The sequence below is a fragment of the Tenrec ecaudatus genome, chromosome 6 (assembly GCF_050624435.1).
Source record: "Tenrec ecaudatus isolate mTenEca1 chromosome 6, mTenEca1.hap1, whole genome shotgun sequence".
NCBI lineage: Eukaryota > Metazoa > Chordata > Mammalia > Afrosoricida > Tenrecidae > Tenrec > Tenrec ecaudatus.
The window spans coordinates 16,309,704-16,333,187 of NC_134535.1; positions in this window are offsets into that span (position 1 = coordinate 16,309,704).

Below are 23,484 nucleotides of genomic sequence, written 5' to 3' on the forward strand. Positions count from 1 at the left end.
GATGTGTTCATGATTCATCACCAACACCCTAATTTGAAAGACCCTTTGGCCTTCCCTATCCCTGTTCCAGCTTTCACGTGAGTATGAGGTAGGTAAAAATATCTTGGCTTGTGGTCAGACGCACCATAGGGCGCAAGGTGATATTGTTGCTCTTCAACACTTTAATGAAGTGCTTTGTAGCACGTTTCCCCAATGCAAGCTTCCGTTTGATCTATTGATGGCTCTTTCCTGGAATAAGACCTATGTCAATTTGCATTTGTCGTAAGCAGCCTAGTGGTGTTTACGCTACTGCTCTGGAGTCCAAGTTTGAAAACCACTATTCTGAACTAATTCCATAAAATAAAAAAGTTGAATACCAAAAAGGCTTCACACCAGTAAATGAGGGAAAGAGATTCACGTTAAGGCAAAGAGAACAGTTGACTTTGAAACAGGAAACTAACTGACTCAGTACATCCTGGCTACTGTGTGATTCTTATGAGGACAAGGTAATTTTCTGTCGGGATCAAAGATAGCTCAGACCCACTTCCTGAATCCCTTTCCACTGGCCTTCATGAAAATGATTATTTTGTTCCTAACAGAAATGATGCAGGAGGAAATGTACTCAGATCCTCAAGAAGTTCATCATAGAGAACACAGAATACAAGAAGAAATAAGGGAGGGTGCATGTGAAGAGACTGTCTGGATTGAAGAGGTGTAGGTGAAAGAAGAGAGGGAAACTATAAATGTTGAGATTTGAGTGTGAAAACAGAGAGCTAGAGACGCATGAAGGGCCCCTGAGAGACCCTTCAGTTTGGCTGGAACCATGGGTTTCAGACACGTCGACTGCTAACCACAGGAAGACACATCGTTTGCATTTTGTACTCTGTAAAAGCTTTGAGGTAAAACGGTTACACTAAGGTTGGTAATTCCAACTCATCTGTATGTGCAGGGACAGAGATCTGGTCATTTGCTCTGATAAAGATTGATGTCTAGAAAACCCTGTGGGAAGTTCTGCTCTGTCACAGGGGTCCCGGGAGTTCTTCGTACAGCCACGCTGAACCGAACCCTGGCAGCAACAGCAAAGGTTGCATGTGGACGTGGCAGCGTGATCCAAGCTGCCTTGAGGAGCATTCTTCTTGCCCGTGGGGTGGAAACTGTAGGAGTGGACACACGCTGTGGTCCAGTCAATAGACCATGAGGACCCCATGTGGTCAAGGGCTGTGCCGACAGAGAGAAGAACGGATACCAGTTCTAGAGGTCACACGGAGAGCGTCCACCGTCAGAGTTAAATTACTCCTTTGGGTTGTCAAGAGACCCTGAGTTCTGTATTGACATCTGAACCATGTCTCCTTTGACACGTCAATCCAGAGCAACTCATTTGGAGGATTTCGCTGCCTGTGAAGCTGCAGATGGACATGGAAGGAAGCGTAACACCAAAAAGTCCTTTCGTAGCGCTTACAAAGGCTAATGTTGGGTCCACTTCTCAGCGGGCCCTTGAAATTGGTGGCATTAGTCAAATGAGATAAAATTCCTCAAAGGTCCCGAAAAACCACTTACGTCTCTGCAGATTCTAAAGAATAATCCCCATAGATTAAAGCAGTGTCTGTGACCAAACCTTCACAAAGGATCCTCAGCCTGATTTCAAGTTGCTAATGACATCCTTGTTTATTATATTAGATCCTTTCAGAAGCTTCGGTGGGGGGTGAGGAGTGTGAATGAATTCGGAGTGGGCGGTGGGGGAAGAGGAGATGTTGACACATGAAAAAAAAATAGTAATTAATCTTCTCCAGGGTTTAATCACATTCTGACAAGTTAAATAGTCTTCTGAGTTTCGGTTGTTCATTTCCAGGACCGATAGAGGGAAGGAGAAAATCCTGAATTTGGGTCTATGTCAACTGAGCTCTGTGCATTCAGCAATCAACGGTTGTGATCAGAAAACTGTGGGACCTTTAGAATAGATTCAGCATAATCCAGAGGGTGTAGTTCTCACCTGTTCCAGCACGGTGTGTGCTGAGACCAAACAAAAGCACTTCTGTCTCATCAACCAAACTAAGCCAGCTGCCGTGGAGTCAATGTCATGTGTGTCAAAGTAGAACTGTGCTCTACAGTTGTTGTTATTAGATGCTATTGAGTCAGTTATGACCCATAGTGAACCTAAATGCAACAGAAGCAACATCACCTGTTCCTGTGCCATTCTCACTATGGTTCCAACTCTTGAGCCCATGGTTACTGACCGTGTGTCAATCTGTCCTGGTGAAGGTCTTCCTCTTTTTCTTTGCTCCTCAACTTTACCAAGCCTGAAGTTCTTCACCAGTGACCAGTCCCTCCTGATAACATGTCCAAAGCCCAGAGGTAAAGTCTCACCAGCCTGACCTCTAAGGAGCCTTCTGGCTGAATTTCCTCCCAGACAGATGTGTTGGTTCAAGTCAGGCTCTCCTGACTCACAGAAGCTGATGACAAAAAGCATGATGAGGATGCAGCGGCAGCAGGGGGCACAGGCTGGTGAAGGCAGAGGCCCAAAGTCCACTGAATGAATCCACGATTGAGAGTCCACTGATGATTTCTGTGATAGACAGGCAGACGCAACAGGAGACAGGAACAAAATGCAATTTCCAACTCCGGCAGCAGGTGAAGGGTGAAAGAGAATTTGTTTCCGCTTGGTCTCTCACTCTTATCCCAAATGGCTTGTGACACCAAGGAGGTATCGTTAGGTTGTAACACAACTGGTAGATTGAGGTTCACCCCTACCCTAACCCAGAAGTCTCTTGCTGACATGATCCCTAACATCACAGTTTTCACCCATCCTGAAGGTGAAATAGGATTTTCTTTTTTTAAGAAATGAGCAAAATCTATTGCTCTCAAATCAATTCTCACGCACAGCCACCCTATGGGACCGAGAAGAACTAGCCTACAGGGCTGCCAAAGCTGTAAATTGTCACGGGAGCAGTCGGCCACATCACTCTCCTGCAGAGACTGCGGGCTTGGGACGGTTGCCTTGTCAGTGAGCAGTCCGGAGCTTCTAATTTTTTTTCTCATGAATACTGACAACCATCATAAAAACAAACACAAAACCAAATAGAACAGTTGCCACCAAGCCAGTTCTGGCTCATGCTGATCCCCTGGGGGTAGGGCAAGATTGACTTGATCGGTGTTGCTGCTGAGCATGTGCATAGCAAAAGACACCACTTCATAGTTCCAAAGGATACTGTTTAGTGACTCTGATGGCACTCCTGGAGTTGTGATGTCATTCTCATCCTCCTTTTATGAGTTCTTCTCCTTCAACTAATACAAATGATCTGCTCCCTAAAGTTCCTATCTAACCTTTCAAGTTCCTTTAATGCTGCCTGCATTATTCAATATTTTGCCTACAGAATCTTTCAAGATGGCAACTCAAGGCTTGAATTTTTATCGAATTCTTTCCGTTTCAGATGTGCTGAGCACATTCTTCCCTCTGGGGGTTTCTAATTCTGGGTCCTTGCACACTGTATTATATCTGGCATTATCTTCTTGGGCTGCCCTTTGCAATTTTCTTTTGGGCTCCTTGGCTTAATCTTTTTCCCCCCATTTGTTTTAGCTACTCTACAATTAAAAGCAAGTTTCAGAGTCTCTTTTGACATTCACGTTGACCTTTTATTTCTTTCCTGTCTTTTTACTGACCTTTACCTTTCTTCGTGAATGATGTTCTTTATGTCCTCCCACAGATCTTCTGTCATTAGAGTACAATGTGGCAAATCTGTTCTTGAGATGTTCTCAAAAACTCAGGTGGGAGAGACTCAAGGTTATATTTGACTCTTGTGGGCTTGTTCTAAATTTCTTCAGCTCTATCTTGAACTTGCAGATGAGCAATTGATGATCTGTTTCCTACATGGCTCCTGGTCTGGTTTTCGATGCTGATAGTTATCTTCTCCATCATTTCTTGCAACGGATGTAGTTAATTTGATTTCTTTGTATTCCATCTGGGAAAGTCCACGTGTATGTTTTTTGGGTTGTTGAAAAGGTATTAGCTATAAACAAGTCATTGGTTTTGCAAAATTCTCTCCTGCGATTTCCAGTTTCATTTCTATCACCAAGTCTATATTTTGCAACTCTTCCTACTGTTTCTTCCTCTTTATTTCCAACTTTAGCATTCCAATCACCAAGAACTATGAATGCATCCTGATGGCAAATTTGATCAATTGTTTCTGTGATGCTGGAAGCTAGGTCACTGGTAGCAGTCACCCAAATGAACAGGTTCCAGTGGGGCTTCCAGAACAAGGACAACGAAGAAGGAGTGGATGCCCTACTTTGGAGGAAGAAGTCCCTGAAAACCTAATGCTTAGCTTCAAAGCATTGTCAAATACTGAAAGCTTAAGCAAAGAAAGCAGATCCTTGTCCTGGGCCACTCAGGTCAGAGAGCACTTGAAATGTGACTTTAGAGGAGCTGGTTTCTTGGAGAGGAATCAACCATGGTGACCTGAGTCAGAAAAAGCCTGTGGGAGAGGTGCTCTCAGCATCTTCATTTGCCGATGAGGCGTGTCTCAAGGTCAAAAGAAAAATGCTGCAAAAAAAAATTTAATGTTCAGAACTTGGAATGTGCAAAGTATAAATTTAGGAAAATTGGAAGTGGTCGAAATGAAGTGAAACACATGGAGATCAATATTCTAGGCATTAGAGAGCTGAAATGGACTGGCATTGATAATTTTTATCAGAAATGCATGATGTACTATGCAGGAAGTAGCACAACCAGGAGGAACGGCATGGAGTTCATTGTCAGAAAGGCTCTTGCTAACTCCATCATGGAGCACAGTGCTGTCTGTGATAGGTTATATCCATCTGCCTTCAAGGAGATGCAATCAGTCCAACTGTAGTTCACATGTATGCATGAACCACAAAAGCCAGTGATGAAGACATGGAAGAATTCTACCAGTGACTTTAGTTGGAAACTGATCATGTGCCTAGCTCAGTGATATTTTCTTTTCTTTTTTGATAGTTAAAAAAACACACACATAATTTTGCTATTGAAATGAACAGATATCATTGTTTGGTGCCGTTGGGTCAGTTCTCACCCATAAAGACCACAGAAGGAAGCACTGCACAGTCCTGTTCCATCCTCACCATTCTTCATAGGTTCGAGCCCATGGTTGGAGCCACAGTCTCTATCCATCTCCTGCTTCCCCTCCACTTTCCCAAACATGAGGTCCTTCTCTAGGGACAGGTCTGCCCTGACAACATGTCCAACGTATGTAAGATGGAATCTTGCTATCCTTGCCTCCAAGGAGCACTCTGGCCTTACTTCTTCTGAGACAGACCTATTCGTCCTTGTGTTAGTCTGGGTAGACCCGATAAACAAATTCATAAACATGCAAATGTGTATAAGAGAGTTTTAGATAAAGGGAAATTGTACATTGAGAGCATCTCAACCCAGTCCAGTCCAAGCCCGTAAGTTCGATATTAGCCCATATATCTGATACCAATCTATAAAGTCCTCTTCAGACTCGGGAAATGTATTCATTGATGGCAAATGAAGGATGGTCAAAGACTAGTGGGCAGAACATCTTTGGTTCCAGTGATGTTATAAGCATCTCAGCGCTGGCAGGTGTCTCTATGTGGCTTCCCCGGCACCCAGGGCTGCGTCAGGGAAGGTCCATGTTGCTTCTCATGGATATCTCCAAGGAAGTGAGCTGAGACAGAGTGTGTCTCCTGCCTTCAAGGAGGAAATCCAGGAATTTCCAGAATTCTCAGGAGAAAGTCATACCCACAGAGAGGCCTCATTGGCTCTGACCCGATTGACAGACTAGACTCCACCCCTTCACTCTTAATCCTCTCAAGTCCCAACTTGACACCAGATGATGTAACTACCACAGTCCTTTCAGCAGTCCCTGGCCCTTTCAGTATTCTCCAGCACCGCCTTTCAAATGCATCAATTCTTCTTCAGTCTTCTTTATTCCATGTCCAACTTTTGCATGTAGAAATGATCAGATAAGGGATTTAAAATAAGTGAGATGACGATGCTTACATATAGATTGACATGGGAAATTGTAGACTAGAAAGACTATTAGAAAGACTATCAAATGATTATCTTTAAAGAAAATTAAGATTGCTTAAAAAAAAAGACAGGAAAAAACATGACCAAACTGGCACATAGGTCAGTATAAATTACACATTTTTGAGGACAGAGAGTTAAAACAGAAAGTGAAGGAAATCATCCGATATGGGGACTTTGTGGGAAATGTTAAAACACATGTACAAGTGGTGACTCATAAATGAGGGAAAATATTGTTGAACCAATATTTGAAATTTATAATACCAATTCATAAATTTAGGTCGGTGATGTTTTAAACAAACCATTAACCCTGGCGTTCAAGTAATTGCAAGCACTTTTGTTAGAGAAACTGGGAGTATATCAGTGACAATTAGCTTCCCTACTGAAGTCTAACTCACAAGTCTAAATTGCAAGTTCTCGGTCCTTGTTCGCTCAAGGACCAGGGCTGAAGACCATAATCTACCAGCACGTACACTGGGATAGTAAAATGAAAGCCGGGGATGGACAAGCACATTATTAGAGACCAAGAGAACATGGGCAGCACACCAATTTGTTAGGCAAAATCATTTTAGGAGGTATGGCCCAAACGGATTTAGAGTGATTGTAAAAGGCCAAGCAAAAATCCAAGTGAATTCACTGTCATCAAATTTCACAGAAAGTTCAAGGTCCTAGAAAACAAGCCAAGAAGACCTGAAAGTTAGCTTTTAATAAATTTCATGGACATTTTCTATTTGAAGAGACTTTACTTTCTGAGACATTCAGACTGTGAAGAAGAGGCTGAAGTAGAATGCAAATCCATCTTTTGTTGCACAAGAGCTACTTCAAAAGCCTTGGTTGCCTTGGGGACCTGCCCCTGCCAGTCTCACAGACTGCATCCCGCCCATTATCCCATTATCCATTTCTCTTTCTACTCCTCCCATGTGGCTTTGGAATGCACAGTGTCCAATCCCAGGGCTCTGCACTTACAATGGTTCTTTTTCTTTTAAGTACTTTTTCTCTGGATGGTCCCACATCCACCCCCTTCTCATCTTTCTGATCTCAGTTCAAATGCTATTATCTCATAATTGTTTTCCCTGTTGCCCAGCCCCCCACTTGGACCCAGACACTTTGCATCACAGTATCCTATCTCAGTCTTCGTTGTGGTACCAACAAGAAGTTAGTAACTTAATCATTTTTCTATCAAGTCTTTATGGGAAAATGTATTCAAGTCCTCAAGAACTTATTGCTATTATTAATGTATCAAAAAAACAATAATAATAATATACTATTTGTTTATAGCTTTATGTGTTCTTTGTCTACCTCTCTCACTCCATCTAAAAAGTCTTTGCTCTGCCACGCTCTCAGTTGAGTCCCTATTGTCTCTAACGGGGTCTGAAGCAAAGTAAAGTTGAACATGTTTTGCCTGAAGAATCTAACCAGTTTAACAAGGATTTGCTGAAGATCTGACCACTTCTATCACTGTGGGGACTTTAGTTATCTGAACCTAATTTAACAAGTTAAAGAGCTCTGGTGACACTGTTGAATACATGTTGAACTGCTAACCACAAAGTCAGGAGTTCAAGCCTACCAGCTCATCCATGGGAAAAAGACGAAGCTTTCTGCTCCCATAAAGAGTTACAGCCTTGAAAATCCTACACAGGAAGTTTTAGGAGTCAGAATTCCTTCAGTGGTGGTGGGTAAGTCCTAGGCCAATTGGAACCATTGTAAGGAAAGACGGTGTGAGAGGGAGCCATGCACTTTCTCCTGCATTTGTTAGCTATGAGGATGATGACATAGGGTTGCCAGACAAAATTCAGAACACTAGTTACATTTGAGCCTCATACGAACAATAAAGGACATTTTTATTTATAGTGTGCCCCAAATATTGCACTAGATGTTGTTGTTGGATGCCATCAAATTGACTCCAATTCACAGCAACCCTAGGTGCAACAGAATGAACTTGGCTCAGTCCTGCACCAAACTCAACTCATTTCATTCCAGGTTTTCCTACTTTTCACTGACCCTCTACTTTACCAAGCACCATGTCTTCCCTGCTTCCTGAGGACCTGTCCAAAGGTGTGACAGGAAGTCTGCCATCCTCATCTCTGAGGAGTTGTACTTCTCCCATGACACATTTGTTTGCTCTTCTGGAAGTTCATGGCATGTTCGATATACTTCACCAACGTGGAATACACTTAGACTAAAAAAATGGGTTCATTCTTTATCTGAAATTCAAATGGAACTGACTTTCCTATATATTTATTTGCTAAATCTGGCAATGCTAAGCTGTCTGCCTGAAACTGCTAGCAGTCATGTTGTCCAACGCTTGGGAAAATCCTGCCTGTGCAGGAACTTTTCTAGGAGAAAGCAGAGTCAGGAGAGAAATCAGATTCCCTATAGTTTCCCCACTGCTTGGCTCTAGTTATACCTTAAATCTCCCTTCACCGTGGAAATGTCCCAATAATCTGGGTCAATAAATTCCCTTACTTTGCATTCTATGAAAAACTGGACTATGTTGTACCAGCTGACCTTAATGTCTCCGAAGACATGGCCTTGAGTCCCCAGACCCAGTAATGCACTCCTTCAAGGTATTTAATTATGGCTAAGAAGTTTTCCTAACTATACCCCTGTATGCTGTACTATACCCTTGAAAATGATTATAGCACATATAAACACATATGCACCAATACCCTCTGCCAACCCTTTGTATATTTATAGGCACACTCTCAGCCAGTTTCCCACACCTGTTCATTTGCATGCCTACCTAGGTATCCACTTATAGTGTTATTACTGTTATTTAAGGGTTGGGGTGGGATAGTTTTTACCTCTATTGATTTCAACTTGTGCTCCTCTCTGTGTCTTTCTTAGCCTTGGCTGTCTGGTGCTGACCACCCCTGTTGCATATCAACTTCCCTTTCACCCAAGTTCATGCGTGTCTATACTCTTATCTAGTTAGTGACTTACACTCTCTTCCTTGATATAGCAAAGAATGTTTCTTTCTGCTTGAAAACCTTTCCTTCACTTTTTATTGTACAGCTACATAGGATACTAGTCCTTTCTTGATTGGATAATTTCAATCAGCATAACATCCCCCAGATTCTTTCGGGTTATGGATGAATGAAGTGTTTTGCAGATTCACCCTCTATTGTTTAAAACTGCAAAGTTCTGCTGTATGTGCATGTCATAGTTTGTTTGCCATTCATCCCCCAATGGGCACTTACATCGTTTCCATCATGTTACTATTATAAACACTGCTGTGATGGACATACCGGTAGGTGTGCATGCATCAGTTCATGTCATGGGTCTTCTTTCTGTAGGATGTTTACCTCAGAGTGGGATTTCTCAATCATGTGGGTTTTCTATTTCAAAAGTTTGAAGCAGGTGTTACACCATTTTCCACAGTGAGTATACAAGTTATAGTCCCACCGACAGTGTATGGCGTTTCCAGTCTTTCCAAGCCCGTGCCAGCATTTGTTGAGTTGTTGTTGTTGCTATTGTTGTTGTTGGTGGTGGTGGCACTTGTGCTTTTAAACTTTGATATTGATGCTGGGGTGAGATGATATTTCATTGTTGTTTTGGTGCGCATTTCTTTAATGGCTGATGGTGGGAGGAAGTTGGAGCTATCTGCTCAAGGAAGCCTTGGAAATCCTTGAAAACATAGGGTCTCTATGACTCAGAATCAGCTCAATGGCACTGGGTTTGGTTCTCAGGACTAGCTAATGGTTGCAAGAATTTCTTCAGGTATTTGTTGACTGCCTGAATATCTTCTTTGGTGAAGTGTCTATTCATGTTCTTAGCTGCTTTTTAAATTGGTGTATTTATATTTTTGTTGTTGAGGTGCTCTCTCTATATTTTAGAGAATAGTTTTTTATGCTACTGCCAAACCTATTTTCCCAGTCAATGTAGTCTCCTTTTATTCTTTTACTAAAATGTTTTGATGTGTATAAGTGCTTAATCTTTAGAAAGTTCTAATCATCTAGTTTTCTTCTGCTGTTTGTGCATTTTTAGTTATGTTTGGTTGTGTATTTAGGCCATGGATTAGGGCCTCAAGTTTGTCTCTCTCTCTCTCTCTCTTTTTTTTTTACAGTTTTACATTTTACATGATGCCTTTACTCCATCTTGAGTTAGTTTTTGTATATGGCGTGAGATGTAGACCCGATTTCATTTTTCAGCAAGCAGACATCCAGTTTTGCTAGCACCATTTGTTAAAGGGACAAGTTCTTCCTCATTTATGGTTTTCCACCAGTTATCAAAGATAAGCCACCCATAACTGAATGGAACAGAATTGAGATTTCAGAAGTAAGCCCATTCTAAATCTCATGCCATATACAAAAACCAGAGCCAGACTTGTCTTTAGCTATCTTTTCTAAACTATTTATTGTGAATCCACTAAAGGTTTACCCAGCAGATCCAATTTTCATGCCATAATTTGTACTCATTTTGTTTCATTGCACTGATCATGGGTCCTACAGAGTATCACCTATTCTGCTTCCCCACATGCATTTCCTGCTTCTATTCTATCTTCTTTCCTAACTCTTCTGAACATTGGGTTAAATGCTGCCCTCTTGATATTAAGTGGTTGATATTCTAAGGTATGCATACTTCCAGGATCGTTGTTCCCCTTTTAGGCCTGCCTAAAGTTGATGACTACTTTTTCCTTCTCTTTACAGAAAGATTACTCCATCTGGGTCCATTCTACATCGTACCTGTAGATCATTTTCGGTGTTACTAATTTTTTTCACATGGCTAAGTCTTTCTATCCATGAGCATGGTATAGACTTTTATTTGAGTAGGCCTCTTTTGAGTTCTTGTAGTGCTGTTTTGTAATTTTCTTTATGCAGTCACTTTGTATCTCTATATTTCATCCTTTGGGTGACTCTCTAAATGGTATTGTTCTCTTGATTTGCTGTATGTTTCTTGAGCATGAGAGTCCCTGACTCTCATACCCTTTTCTGGCCACGTTGTTCTCACAGCAAAAGGGAAGGTCTACAGACAAAAGAACACCTGAGACAGATGGTACTAACTGTTCCCATGAGTGCACTGTCATGCTGTAAAGTGTGTCCCTTTTTTCTACCTAATAAATTTCCTCTCGTTAAAGTGGCAGATGGCAAGGATTGCTACTTTTGTTTTAAGCAGATTCAGAATTGATAAAGATCAACCTTTTCATTCCAGGCAGAAGAGCACGAATAGGCTAAGTATGAAGATGCCAATCCCTTAGCATCTGACAGGAGAAAAGAGAAAATTCATGCCCTCGCCAAGAGAGCATTCAAATGACCATAGGCAGGGACCTTGATCATCATCCAATTTCAACACTCATTCTCTGAGTGCAGTATTTGTCAAGCTTCAACTTGGCAAATCAAGACCGCATTTATTCATGTAATAAATATTGTTAAATCCAAGCAGTACACAAACACTGGACTAGCACTTGAGACAAAATAATGAACAAATGTAAGAATGAATTTGTTGCCCGTGGGCCCGGGTCTTGTGAGGAGGATAAAAATCAATCAATTAAATATTCAAGTAAATAAAACGCTATTGTGAATAGTATTACTAAGGGGACAAACATATAATGGCAGAACAAATGAGGCTAGTTCAACAGAATTAGTTCAGAATTCAACTTTTTTTGTTGTTGCTGTACTTTTTCATATTACTAGATACTTTTATAGGTGCTAGAGCTCCCCAAACCCCCAAAAAATCAGACCTGTAGGACTGAGTTGATCCCCAGCTCATGGTAACATACATGTCAAAGTAGAGTGGTGCTTCATAGGGTTTTCAACTGCTGTAATCTATTGTAAAGAATTCCGTATAGCTGCCCCGGACCCCACAAAGAGCCTCAGTCTTCATATCCTATACCCACTATACAAATAGGGGGCTTTGCTGTCCTCCACAGCTCACCAGTCATACACCCACCACCCTCCTAAGTTTAGTCTTACTTTTGAGTAGCTGAATAGTTTTGTTTGGGTTTTTTTTTCACTGCTCCAGTGTGATCACTCTTTGTTGTCTGCAAGAGGGGATTTGAAGGGATCTGACTGAGGGTAGAGGTGGGTCCTCTGTCCCCTCATACTCCCCTCCATCAGCCCCAGTAGGCTCCTCTCTCCACTTCCTGCCTTTCAGCTCCTCTATGGTGGCCATCTGCCCACAGCTGTGCTGTTGTTTCCTGTACCTCTGGTCTGTGTCCCTTGGAACTGAGGGAAGGGCCCTGAGGTCAGGTAGATGGAGGTGAGAGGCCCCTCTGCTTGTCCTGACCCTAACTGTCTTTAGGACAGAGAAGCCGGGCATTCTGAATTCTGGCTTATTTAAAGTTCTGGAGCCAATGCCTTATTCACCCAGAGATCTCAACTCAAAACCAACCCATCTTCATCCCCTCAGTTCCCTTCCTCCCTGTTTTGTTTTGTGTCCTTCCTGATCTCAGTGCACCTGCCCTTGCCATCTCCTTTGGCATCCTGTTAACCTTCAGTTATGGGAAGGAGGTCTTCCAATCTCCCCTCCCCAGGCCTAGCAAAATGCAGTTCTGGAGCCTAGAACCCCATTGCGCAGAGGCTAGCTGAGCTAGGCTCTATCTGAAAGCTCCCTTAGGAATCCCTCTCTTGTTTCCTCCACTGGCTAGTATGTGCTGACATTTCTGGTCAGTCCTCGACTTGCAGCTGCATCCTCCACCCAGTGTGCCCAACATCCCTTTCTCACTATGGCCTCTCCCTTCATTGTGGGCTGCCCTCCGCGTCCATACCCTCCTCAAAAATCTAAAAAAGTTACCTTACCTGAGGAATAAGTAGGTAAGGGATGATCACACTGGAGTCTGGAATTAAAAACACCAAAAACGAACCATGAAAAAAAATGCATTTGGTTCTCTCTACACTGGCTAAGAGTATGGCTCTAGACTGCATGTTTTAAATGTCTCCGAATGACTGTAGCATCTTGGGTGAGCAGCCCCACAAGTGCACGTATCCTCTAGCCACCTGTCATCCTAGCCCCTCAGATTTATATAAGAAAGGAGAGAGAGGGAGGGGGGAAGCCCCCCAAACCCCAAACCCCTAAGCTCTTTGAACTAGTCCTTTGCCGGATGAGTTAGTTTCTAACCACCTGAGGCGGACTGACCCTGGAGAAAGTCTGTCCTGGCCCCGCCCCTTCTTAGAGGAGACCCCATCCCATCCGTGCTCCAGCCGTCCTGCTCCAAATGACAATTAGTTGGCTAGCGATGTCAACCTCTTCTGCAAAGTTGGACTTAGATTACGTTTTGTTGTCAATGGCTGCACCCTTCTCTTCATAGACATCGTTGGGCCTTCTTCCCGTTTCGAAAACAAGCCTTTCCCCATCCTCTCCTCTCTGGGGCGTGTGCGCTGAACGCTCTTCTTTAAGGTTTCAGATTTTGTTTAGAAGACTATATCCACTGGTCTTTAGCCAGAAGTTCTTAAGTGACCTGAAGCACTGTGACCGAAGACCAGTTCTTAAATTATGTGTTGGCAAATGGCCTTATATTTAATGAAGCAAAAAAGAGGTTGGGGGTTGGAGAGCCTGATTAAGTTATGCCACATGATAGCAATCTGAGGCCCTAATGTATTGTCCCCCATTGTTTTCCTGCTGCCTGTGAACACCGGCCCCTCTGGTCCTGGGCCCTCTGGGTGTGGCCTCAGCCGCCCTCTCACCCGGGCCTCCTCTGCAGAGTCCTGCTCCGGGGAAGCCAAGCCCTCTTCTCCCACATGTCATCTCCAAGCTAGGCGTTTTTGCCGTCATTTTTCCTTGAAGATGTCTCTCCTTGCAAACTGGGCTGCCATTTTAGGAAACCGGACTGCCCACCAACTTAGGGGCTATACTGCAGACCACCTTAAACCCACCTTCCTGTGAGGGGGTGCCAGTCCGCAGCACCTACTCCTGTCTGCATGGATAATGTCGTGTGATTTCTGCATGCCACTGTCCTCACCTTTGTGAAGAGGGCTTCCTAATTCACCCTGAGCACCACCACCCCCACTCAACCAACCCACAGCCAGCAATGGGGAATAAGTCAGGACCTCCTGCCCATACTCCCTGCCTTCATCCCACTCAACGCTTTCAGACACCCCCCCCCCACTCACTCCACACCCTGCAGCATTCATTCCCCATCTCCCTCACATGTTCACCTGTGATGGTTTCTGGGTTTGATGGTTTTTAAAAGATTATTATAATATCCTAATATTAATTGTAATAATAATTAATATTCCCCCCCAGTGGGGGTGGGGGACAAAAACAAAACAAAAAACTTTCAAATAATTTTACAAAGGAATTCCTGGTGGTACAATAGCTACAGGCTCAACTGATAACTAAAGGATTGCAAGTTGGCACTCCTCCGGCCACCCCGTGGGAGAAAAGATCTGGCGGTCTGCTGCCACGAGGATTCAAGCAACCAAACGCATTGCCTTCAAGTCCACTGTGACTCACAGGGACCCTACAGAGCAGAGGACAACTGTCCCTGCAGGTTTTCTGAGCCTGTAATTCTTTATGGGAGTAGGCAGCCTTGTTTTTCTCCCTTGAACCAGGTGGGTTAGAACTACAAACCTTGCAGTTAGAAGCCCAACTCTTTTTTTTTTTTTTTTTACAGATGATGTGATTTCTTTTTCTTTTCTTTTTGTAAGTGACTTTTTTGGGCTTTATTTTATTTATTTTTTTTTTACATTTTATTAGGGACTCATACAACTCTTATCACAATCCATACATATACATACATCAATTGTATAAAGCACATCTGTACATTCTTTGCCCTAATCATTTTCAAAGCATTTGCTCTACACTTAAGCCCTTTGCATCAGGTCCTCTTTTTTCCCCCTCCCTCCCCGCTACCCCCTCCCTCATGAGCCCTCGATAATTTATAGATTGTTATTTTGTCATATCTTGCCCTATCCGGAGTCTCTCTTCCCCCCATTCTCTGCTGTCCGTCTCCCAGGGAGAAGGTTAACCCACTACACCACCAGAACGCTTCCCATATGATTGGAGCCTAAGACATACATAACAACAACAATCTTTGGGAAGTAGATCTGCAAACCTTTCTTCTGTGGCACCACTGGGTAGATTCAAACCACTAACCTTGTAGTTAATAGATAATCACAAGGGTTAGTACTCATAGATGAACACAACTCATTTCTCCCATCCAGACACGTTTCATGAGGACATGTTCCTGGGTGGGCTTTGAAACACCCAACTTTTATCAACAGCCAAATGCCACATTGGAGCTTCAACTTCACTTTATTCTTAAAGGACTTGTAGCTGCTTATTATCAAGAATTACTTATCCCTCTAATGCAGAAGCTGATCTCAGTCTCAGCTTGTTCGATGATACTCCTCCCATCCCATTGCTGACTTCCGGCTTACCTCCAGCTCAGAATCTCTGCTTGTCATACCTATTAGTTTAAGCCCACAGAAGCCTGGGATCTCTGCAATCAGTCACCCTGGGCTCCCAGGGAAGCAGGCACGGGCCAATGAGAACTTGACTCAGAATGGAAGAGGCTGTTATTTTGTTTCTGGCCTCCCTCTGTGAGACTAGTAGAATTTGGAGAATTACAGAGTTGAATTAATGGAGTCCCCAACCGGTTAGCATTCAAGAGCTCTCTGTTTTATGGATGATTCATGAGGTAGGAAGTTTGAGATTTTAACTGCTTTCTATTAGCCCCTGTGAGAGTTTGCCTTCAGACACACCCGCCACACTCAGCTGAGAAGAATCCAGCCGTGTTTTCTTTGCTGGGGAAGTGCCCTTGCCCTACCTACAGAGTAGCCTGGCTGTTTTCCCAGACTCCAAATTATCAAAAATTTTGTAAACTTAGAAAGCATACCCCAGCTGTTCTGGACCTCAGCATCTCACGTCTTAGTCAAGAGTGTTGACTGCAGGTGGAAAAACAAACAAACAACTCCTTTTAAACAAGCTGAAGCAGGAAAAATAAAAGGAGAAATTTGTTGTGGGAATGCATGAGTGTTTCACAGACAGGGGCTCAGAGCACCATCTGGTCCCCAAAGGGTTTCACTTACTGCCGCTGAGTCAATTCTGACTCGTAGTGACCCCATAGGCCCAGTAGACGAGCTCCTGTGAGTTTCCAAGACTGCTCCACTTTATGGGAGCACAAAGCCTAGTCTTTCAGCCTCAGAAGGGTTGGTACATTGGAACGCTAGACCTGGCACTTTGCAGCCCAACTGTAAACCCGCTCCATCACCAGGGCTTCTCCAAAAGAGTCTGGAATCAGAAAACGGGAAGGCAGGTTGTTCACACGCATGCGGTCTCCTCTGTGTCCCAAGACACAGTCTGGTCTCCTCGGCATTATCTGTGCCATGAATTTCTCTTTCTGCAGAACAGCCTCCTCTCCCACTTCTGTGCTCAACAGAGAAGCTGGCTCCCCGTCTTCAGTTCCTGATGTCCCATATCCGCACTTCCAGCCCCTCTCCTGCCGTTTGTTCATTGAACTGCACGTTAAGTACCCACTATGTGTCAGGAGTTGTTTTCAGTGCAGTGCAACACAAGAGCCACACTCTGAACTGAACTCCACCAAAACCCCACTCTTCATGGTAGCCTCCCCGCTCCTACACCTGCGCACTAATGATCTGAGAAAAGCCGCACAGGCACCTAATGTCATGTTTAATATTGACAAAGACCACTATTTGTAGGCAATTGGCCCACATTACTGAGCAATGCCCTACATTTCAGACACTAGACAGCTCAAGCCTTGTGCAGAGATAAGACTGACTCAGAGATATGAGATTAGACTGTCTCAAGGAGCAGTTGAGGACTCCTCACCCCTTCAGCTGCGCCTTGAAGGGCAGCTCACTCCCAAGGAGAAATCTTAGCTGGGGCGACTTACCACACTTACTGTACCGGAAGTCACCAAACACCCGAGTCACCTGCCTTTCCCTAGGGCAGTGTGCTTACAGAGAGGCTGGGAGTGGGAGAACAGAGCAGCGTGATCTCTTGAAGAAATGAAACCTTAAGAATGGGATGCCAACACTTCCCCACTCGAACCAATCACAAGTAAAGTCATTCTTAGCGTTGATCGCTGGCGTTACTAAAGCTTTGATTTAAAAAATCTATTTCCTTTTCTTTCTTTTTCTTTTTAATCATTCCATTGGGGGCTTGTACAACTCTTATAACCATCCATCCATTGTGTCAAACACATTTGTATATTTGTTGCCATCATCATTTTTGAAACATTTTCTTTCTACCTGAGCCCTTGGTATCGGCTCATTTCCCCCCTCTCTCCCTCACAAACACTTGATAATTTATAAATTATTTTTTTCATGTCTTACACTGACCGATGTCTCCCTTCACCCACTTTTCTGCTGTCTGTCCCCCATGGAGGAGGTTATATGTAGACCATTGTGATCAGTTCCCCCTCTGCCCCACCCCGACACCTTTCCCTTACCCTCCTGGTATCTATACTCTTATTATTGGTCCTGAGGGGTTTATCTGTCCTGGATTCCCTTTGTTTCCAGCTCTTACCTGTACCAGTATACAACCTCTGATCTAGCCAGATTTGTGAGGTAGAATTGGGATCATGATAGTGGGGGGTACGGGGGAAGCATTAAAGAAATAGATGGTTCTTTAATGCCGTGACCCTTTAATACAGTTCCTCATGTTGTGGGGACCCCACCAACCATAACATTATTTCCATTGCTACTTCATAACTGTAACTTTGCTATTGTTATGAATCGGGAGACCCCTGTGAAAGGGTCACCCAATCCTAAAGGGGTCACGACCCATAGGTTGAGAACCGCTGAACTGGAGGAAAGTTGTAATACTCATCAGTGCTACACTGCACCCTGACTGGCTTGTCTCCCCCCAGCATCCCTTTCTTTTCTTTCTTTCCCCCTCCCCACCTATCATTTGGTGACGTTTCTCTACTGATATTTCAGATTATGTCATTTGTTGTTCTCGCAGTTATTTTTACAACTGTCAGAGACAAAAAGTAAATCCTTTACAGTCAAGTGGATTCTAACTCAGAGTGACCCTCTCTCTATAACAATAAAATATTTACTCTTCTCTGGAGTTGTGCTTGATTCAGAGGCAGAGAGTTTGGTTTGGTTTGGTTATTTAGTGTATAATTAACCCCCTAGTATATACATTGGAAAAGCTCATAGCTGTTGACTAATTTCTGACTCATCTTGAACCTATTGTACAAAGCAGAACAACCCTTATGGGGATTTTTGAAGCTGTAAATCTTTCTGGGAGCGGCCGGCTTCATCTTCTCCAGTAAAGCAACCGGTGACAATATGTCTCCCCTTTCTTCTGCAACTTCCTTCTTCTCATTACCAATTTTCATTAATTATTATGTTTTTTCAATTTTATGACAAGAAAAGCAGAGGGTCTGTGAAAACCACATTACACTAATTCCATGCTCATCTTGAGTTCTAGTTCACTCGTTTCATGGTCAAGTTCATTCTCTTCTGGTGTCTCTTGAAGCAGGGGTCTCATAAGGTCTGAGTTATTTCATGCTCATAGAAATCAGTATGCTCTGTTTACACAGAAACATAAGTATTTTCTACTGCTTTCTAGCTCTGAAAGTCACTAAAAAGATGACTAACTTTAGATTTTTGTAGTTGCCTGAAGTATTGATTCTTGATATTTGAAATCATTTCACTTTAAAAATTTTTAACAAATTATATATTTTTCATTCAATGATTTAATTTCCTAAATCAACATACATTTTGTATGGTTATGCCCTGAACTGCGAATGGCAAGGTCAGCAGTTGGAAACCACCAGCTGCCCCACAGGAGAAAGAGGAGACTTTCTAACATGGTCAAAAGCTACAGTCTCATTTCTATTGCTGATGTTAGGTGCCATTCAGTCAGTTCCAACTGATAATCATCCCATGCACATCAGAAGCACTGCCCAGTTCTGCACCATGCTTACATGTGGGTTTATTGAAGCAGCCACGGTGTCAATCCATCTTGTCACGGGCCTTCCTCCTTTTCTGTTCTCCTCAACTTTTCTAAACATGATACCCTCCTCTGAAGATGGGTCTCTGCAGGTAATATGTCCAAGCACGTGAGACAAGGTCTCATGGTCCTTGCTTCTCAGGAGCATTCTGGCTGTACTGCCTCCAAGACCTGCTTGTTCTTCTTGAAGTCCATGGTACTTTCAATAGTCTTTGTCAGCACCACCATTCAAATGCATGGGTTGTCTTTCAGCTTCCTTATTCAACATCCAACTTTCACCTGCATATGAGGCGAGTGAAAATAATATGGACTGGGTCAGGTGCACTTTAGTCCTCAAAATAACATCCTTGTTTCCAACACTCTTAGAAGTTCTTGTGAAACAGACTACTTCCTGAAAATTGTTATTTAATCTCTTGACTGCCATAAGTATTGATTGTGGGGCCCCACAAGAAAACTCCCTTGGCAATATTCCCAACTTCAATATTTTATCTGCTTGTTGTGATGGTACCTATTGGTCTCCTTGTGAGGTTTTCTTTGCGTGGAGCTGCGGTCCACACTGAAGATTGAAATCCTTGATCTTCTTCAACAAAGGCTCCAAGTCCTCCTGAACTTCAGCAAACAAGACCGTGTTATCAGCATATCGCCAATCCTCCTCTGTGGGAGTCCGTTTTTAGTCTGTCTGTAACCTCTGCTGAAAGCTGTCCACTTGATGTGACACTCTTGGTATTTGAAATATCAGTAGCATGGCTTCCCGTATTATAGCAACGCATGTCACCGCAGTACAACAAACTGACAGGCACGCGACAGCATGTCTATTTAGACTTATTTTACAAAGGTGATGCCTTTGTTGTTTATTTCTTTTGTATTTATTTTAACATTATGTTAAAGGTGTCTTTTTAAAAAAACTTCTTTCCCAATAACATTTTGTAGAAAGAAATGTAAAAGTCTTGAGCTTTGTTCAGTCTTGTAAAGTAACCAACACCCGCACCAGCTTTTATCCCCATACACAGATGCATACAAAAAAGATGCTCACGACCACAAACTGTCTTGGAAATCCTCAAGATTAATCCCACCATACCTCTAATCAAGTTTATATCAGCCATAAGCAGAAGGCTGAGAGTCTCTAGATATCAATTATCATCTGGATCTCACTGCCATATGGCATTCTTTAACCTTAGCCGTGACCTCTCGCTCTTTATTTCTGGAAACTTTTGTTCTCTGGAACTCATATGTAATTATCAACAAGATGTCTTTTGCTCTCAGTATTTTTAATTAGTCCTTGGTTTTCTTCTTCTAAAATAAATGAACCCTCATCCTACTGGAGGATCATCCTTCTCCCACAGAACTTTGAAAAGATGACATCTTTCTGGTGTTCCCAGTACAACTGCACTGGAATTTTGGCATTTGCCCTCCTGATTCATCATTCTTTCCCCCAGATAATAGTCCTTCCTTTATCCCTGAAAACAATCTTATTTTAAAGACCATGTCATAAAATGATGTCATTCACTCCATCTACTTTTTGCATTATCTATAGAAACCCGAGTCAATACCCCGTATCCCACATAGATTTGAGAACCTGGTCATTGTAACTCCCTCCAATCACTCTGTTTAATTTCAACATCCTTACAGATGATTGCTCCAGGATCATGTTGTCTAGGTTCCTTTCTCTTTTATGTTTCAATGATCTCATTTCCCCCCTAATTTAGATGTTCATTCGTATAATCCCACATAAATCTTGGCTGTGTAGGACACCCCTGGGTTATGAACTAGTTACATTCCTAAGTCTGTCTGTAAGTCAAATTAGTGAGTTTAGTGGAACAATTGGGTATGATTCACATCTAATATCAACTCGTCAAATGTTGGTCTTATTTATATAATATATAGTGTGACTTCCTATGCATAAACACATCAAGAAACATTGCCAGATACACTAAACCATATTGACATATTAAAACAGTAGTAATAATATTTTGATATGCATTACATCTGTTTATTTTGAACTATTGTATGTACCGCAAAAAAATAATATAATATGGGAGATGATGTTTAGCTATGGGTTGTGTACAAGTCAGGCCTTTAAATCTGGGGACGGTTTGTACTACTAATTGCACCCTAACCATAAACTGTCTTAAGCATCTTATGTTCTACCCTCTTTGAATTTACCAGATAATTGGGGGAGGGAAGGGGGGAAGGAGGAGCTGATACCCAGGGCTCAAGTAGAAAGAAAATGTTTTGAAAATGATGATGGCAACAAATGTACAAATGTGTGTGACACAATGGATGCATGTATGTATTGTGATAAGAGCTGTATGAGCCCCCAATAAAATGACTCAAAAAGAGGAATTTATCAGATAATTCTATTATCTCAGTATTTCTCTTTAGCTTATTTCTTTAAGATTTTTAATAGTTGTATTGAGATATGATGCATATGTAATACAAGTCAATGGTTTAAATGTTTTAAAAGAGTCGTGCAATCGCCACCACATCAACTTTAGAACATTTTCTTCTTTCTTGTGCTCTTTATTATTAGCATCCCACTTCCTCCCAGCCTGCCCTGCCATAACCTTAAGAAACTATTAATTCAGTTACTGTCTGTATATCTACCTATCCTAGATTTAGCAACCTACCATCGGGGGAAAAAACTGAACGTTATTTATATAGACCCATAGTAGGAAACACATCCAGCATTATGTTCCTTACAGGGCACTTCTGACTTGGTTTCTATCCAGCCCTTGGGGACCCAGGCTGCATGCTATGGGCAACTTTGAGACTCTGTCCTTTTGAGGTACATAACATCTGGCTTAAGCCACACCATGAGGATTTAATTGGGAAATCCCACTAAGTGAACTAGACTTTACCTTAAATACACCGGTAGCAGATTAAAGGAACTGAAATACTCTATTGGACCTAAGTCCACAGTGCCCTAGTATGAGAAGTGGGTGACTACTATCTCAAGATTGTGGATTTAGAAGTTGTTGGACTTTTGTTCAACTCTCTTGCTGAGGGTGCCCAGTGGATTACCAAGACTACCACATAGTCACGATTTTCATAGTCTCAATGCTTTTGCCTGACATGTCATAGTCCAAGAAGCAGATCCTACCTTGGTGAAAGAGGATTATTGAACGTTTTGGCCCATCTCCAACTCTCATTGTCTGCTAAATAGTGTCACTAAAATTTTTAATCTATACAAGTCAACAATCCAAGTATTTCGGGTTAAAAATCTCTCTTATACACATATACTATCCTTTTCTCAACAGTATTGCATTCTATACCATGGACTAAATTAATAATGTCATCAACAGCATCCCCATATGCCCTTTGAGGATGATGTGTAATGTTCCCCAATTAAATGATAATGATGTCTCAAAAGTAGAGTAGAGACATAGATAGATGGATGGCCTTTTAAATGATAGTCCTAAGCTAAGAACAATTAATTGTTATGATGCGGTCCTATTCAATAATTGCCATCACAGAGAGATCACGGAAGATATGGATGCAATACCAATGTGTGGTAGAGAAATCAGAAGATTCCTGGCGAACAGTGTGAGGTTTTAAAGGCCTGCTTAAAACAAGCATCCATCTAAATGAGGTGTCAGATGGGAAAAGCACACCAGCCTGTGTGATCCAAGGATGATAAATAATAAAAATCCAAGAACAGATGAAGAAATTGTACTAGAGCTTAAATTCTGAGTGTGTGGTTGGCAGAAGCCTATCGGTGACCTTAACAACCCACAATCCATTTGCAGGATCCCTCCATGGACTCAGCATCCAGAGAACCTCCTCTGGTCATTGACCAGGGATGTGAATCGCCTTGCTGTCAAATAAAATGCATTGGAAAATGCACTAATGCAGATGTAGTTAGGTTAAAATTTAATACCTTTTGTTCTCCTTTTTTACCCATTTAAAATGTGTTCAATTTTTTCTGCTTTCTTTTCAATAAAAGGTTTTTGTTTTGTATTTATAATTGTTTAAACCAATGAGGCCCTTCAATACAATGCCACCAGCCTAACATCCCACCTTGTATCTATATTTCCAATTTTATCCAGTGTAGATATCATGGGCCTTTACATACACCTTCAAATGACTTCCTTCTCTCTCCATTTATTATACTGATCTGAGGGGAAAGAGAGCACATGTATGCAGTACAATTCTTTTTTGAACCCATAGAGCTAAACACATTGAGAAAACACATGCAGTGTTTGGCTTACTTAAACTTACAACTCCAAAATCCACACGGCCTCTTAACAATTGTTATCAAACTTAATCATTTGTCTCAGGGTTCTCATTTCCTCCCTCACCTAGGAAAATAATTGTGGATCTTCCCTTTCTGTGTCAAACCTTAAATGTCACCTCCCTCACCTCACTGCCAGCTGAAAATGTGTTCCATTTCTTTAGCAAAAGGAAATAGTGATGGAAATCCCCACACAGTATATCCGCGGCGTCCACATAGCTACCAAATTCATAGCCAAACAGACTGCAATTCCCTTCTGCTTCCAAGACCAAACTAACTATTTCCATTATGTCACCCCATCTCCTGTGCAATGAATGTCATCCCACCTCACAGTCACAGTCACCACCCCCATCCTTACTCTGTTCCCCTTTATCGCAGAACCCAGGCT